The sequence below is a fragment of the Mastomys coucha genome, unplaced genomic scaffold, assembly GCF_008632895.1.
Source record: "Mastomys coucha isolate ucsf_1 unplaced genomic scaffold, UCSF_Mcou_1 pScaffold20, whole genome shotgun sequence".
Classification (NCBI taxonomy): Eukaryota; Metazoa; Chordata; class Mammalia; order Rodentia; family Muridae; genus Mastomys; species Mastomys coucha.
In genome coordinates, this window is record NW_022196903.1 from 134,287,838 (window position 1) to 134,291,624 (window position 3,787).

Here is a 3,787-nt window from a genome sequence, read left to right on the forward strand (position 1 = left end):
ATAACTTTATTTGTTCTAGGGCACTGGCCAGAGTCCCCTTAGAACTTCTGAAACTGCTTCTTGGTGCCGGCAGCCTTGGTGACCTTGAGCACATTGACTTGTACAGTCTTGCTCAGGGGCCCGCACTCTCCAACAGTGACAATGTCTCCGATCTGTACATCCCTGAAACGGGGACAGGTACATAGACATGTTCTTGTGACGCTTCTCAAAGCGATTGCATTTCCGGATGTAATGGAGATAGTCCCGACGGATGACAATGGTCCTCTGCATCTTCATCTTCGTCACCACACAGGATCCGACCTCGGATGGAGACATTTCCAGTGAAGGGGCATTTCTTGTCTACGTAGGTGCCTCTCGATGGCCTCTTTGGGCGTCTTGAAGCCTAGACCGATGTTTTTGTAGTACTGAGGGAGTTTTTCCTTGCAGGTACGCTTCTTGTTTTGAAAGATAGTAGGCTGCTTTTGGTAAGCCCGCTCTGTCTGAACGTCTGCCATCTTTCCGGCAGCCTGAGAAAAGGAGAGGTAGGCCCACTCCCGGCTTCCGTATTCACCACCTGTCTTACTTTCTTACGTTCTGTCTCACTTCCTGTCTTCTGACTTGCTTTACACTAAGCCTCATGCTTAAGCCCGCATCTAAAAATGCCTTTAATAAAATCTCCAGTTCTATTTCATTAACTGGCTGGTCCTGAAATTATTCTCAGTGTTCAAGCCGCAAATCCTTGTTTTAGCTTCGAATTAGGTCCCCAAAAGTCAAGCAGACATTGTCGGGATAGCAGTGGGGAGATGAACATCCTGTGCCTGTATCCCAAAACACCGAGGCTTTCATTATGCTTAATCAGCTGGTGTCCGTTAAGAGTCAGCTCTGCACGTCCACGCTCCTTCCTCAGTTCTCCTGTGCGGAGGCTGAGGGGCATTGCAGCAGGGGAGTATGGGAAGAGCTGCGAGCTTGTGCTTTGCTCTGCGCATGCGTGGGACTAGAAGGCGCTCGTTTCACTTGCGCTTTACACTCACTGGTTAGGAAATCAATCACTGAGAATTTGGCAAGGAATATTAAGGCTTTCCAAACTTGACAATGATTTTGTTTGTTGTTATTTTTGAGTCAGGGTCTCATTTTCCCAGGCTGAACTCAAACTCACTAAGTAGGAGGCTGACCTTGAACTCTTGATCCTCCTGCCTCCACTTCCCAAGTGTTAGGGCTACAAGCATATGCCACTAGGCCTGATTGTGATTATTTAGTTTAGCTTGAATGTTATCAAGGTCTTTCTTCTTGTTCACAGATTTCTAGATTAAAATAACATAACTGCAGAGTGTTCGCCAGTTGCTAAACCTGAGACACGTTCCCGGAATGACTATTCTATATTGAAACAAAATGTTTCCTTTTAAACAGCCACTTAGCGTGTGTCAGCATCTCAGACAGCCTGCAATATTGTGTATGTGTGTGCGTATATGCACATGTGCATGTGTACTTGTGCGTGTGTGTGCACATGTGTGTGTTATTGTGTGTGGTTACAAGAAGTGGGTGAGGGATGAAGACCAGAAATGGGTGTCAGGTCCTCTGTAGCTGAGTGACAGGAGTTTGTGAGCTATGGTCTTCTATAAAGAGCAGCAGATGCCTCTGTCTTAGAAGTGAGCTAGCTTAAGCCCATTTTTGTGCCTCTAACACAAAGACGTAGAGTGAACTGAGTCTCTGGAAGCTTTCTGTTTTATATCGACAGCTCTATCTATTTTTAAAGCAATGTCACTTTGTTTTGTTTACACATGTATTAAATATTTGTCAAGATTACTATTTTGTTACTCTGTGAAGTTGGTTGTTTGTTTTACCAAATAAAAGTTATTATTTAAAAAGAAAAAAAAAAAGAGCAGCAGATGCTTCTAAACACTAAGCCACCTCTCCCTCACCATCTCTACAACGTGTTGGTTTTGCTCAATCCAAAATATCTAACTTCTTTACTACATTTCTTTCCTCACTAAAGCTTATTACTTACCTGAGGGAAATAAGCAGGTGAATCATGCTTTGGGTTTTAGCTGCCCTGTAAGCCTATAAAGTTAGAGAAAGGTAGAAAACGTGTTTTCCTGTTCATTGGCTCATTAAAAGATTAACCATAGAAAAAAACTAAAATCATTGTTTTTGGTAATCTGTGAATTTCAATCATATATATTTTAAGTAAGAAAAAAGATTATTTTGGGGTTTTATAGGAAGATACTCACACATTTCATGTGATACCCACACTGAGGGAAGCTGCAAGAGACTGCCCAATAGCCATCCACAGAACGGAGGACTCCCCTTGCTTTTATAGCAATGGTTCTCAACCTGTGGGTCGAGACCCTTCCATAGGTTGACCAAGGCCACATATTGGGTATTCTGTTTACAAATTACAGTTATGAAGTAGCAAATAAATTTTGTTTTATGACGGGATCACCACATGAGGGACTGTATTAAAGGGTTATGGCAAGAGGAAGGTTGAGAACCCCTGTTTACAGGCTTCCGTGGGGAGGTAAGAACCCCTGTTTTACAGGCTTCCGTGGGGAGGTAAGAACCCCTGTTTTACAGGCTTCCGTGGGGACGTAGCTTGAATTCAGTCCTTCGTGAAGGTGCTGGAGAGTCTATGGGACCTTTGTCCCCCTCACCGTGGGCCTGGGCATTGGGAAGCTTGATCCTTTCAGCCTGTGCTACCTTGGAGCCAGTTCACTCGAAGAATTTAACAGAACTCAGGTCACCTTAGAGACATGGGAGATGAACTACAGGGAGGCAAGGCTAACCTCTCTACAAGGGCAGCGTCTGTGACTACAGAGAGGCAAGACTAACCCCCTCTACAGAGGCAGCATCTGTGATTTTGTTGTCATTTATTTCCCACAGATAACTCAAACTTTGCAATGACTGTTTCTAAAGAATTCAAAAATCTTGACTGCATAATGAACGTAAACAAATGTGAACGCTTGAATTACAGACCTGTTTCTGAAAGCTTTTCTTTGTGAACATTCTATCAACGGAGATGGGAAGTTTCACTGAATTGCAACTTGAAAATTTTACTTTTCCTTGCTTTTCTTTTATAAATCTATAATTAAAAAATTGATTTCAAAGGATAGGTTTTTAGACTAACACTTCATAAATTAACTGCATTTTATCTTTGCCATATGCCTTATTATTAAATATAATTTGCAATTGTGATTTTACATAAGATAATGTGTTACATCTGAATTGAAAAGTATTCACTGAAAATAAAAATAAGTTTAAAAAACTCACACGTATGTGTTTATGTGTGTGTATATGTGTATATGTATATATAAGCATATGTGTGTATGTCCATGTGTAGGTGTGTATATCAGTATTATGTAAATATATGTATATGTCTGTGTATATGCATATATGTTGTGTGTATGTATGTCTGTGTATATGTTTGTGAGTGTGTGTATGTCTGTGTATATGAATGGGGGTGCATGTACGTGTGTGTATATATGCGTATGTGTGCATGTACATGTGTGTACATATGTTTTGCTTTATAAGTTTTTAAAAAGAAGAAGCTGTCTTTTTAGAGTTATAAAAGTATACCAAATCCCTAAGGCCATTCACAACAGTGAAAAAAAATCTAATTCAGCATTTCTGCAAATGAGTGCAGTTTGTGGCTTCACTCCCTGCCGGCTTTCTCCTTCTTGAACATGACACCACTTTCAAATCTCTACTCCTCTGTAGTTTACAAAGATCAGCAGACATTTTCTTAGAAAATTATAAATGTTCATTGTTAGACTGCTTCTCTGCGTGTGCTCTTCTGCTTCGTGGCATTATTCTC

The 3,787-nt window shown here is 41.1% G+C and overlaps 1 pseudogene; it reads right to left on the reverse strand.

Annotated features, from left to right (window-relative positions):
- Positions 1-22: 22 nt before the first annotated feature.
- On the reverse strand, positions 23-906 carry LOC116098417 (annotated as a pseudogene).
- Positions 907-3,787: the final 2,881 nt, after the last annotated feature.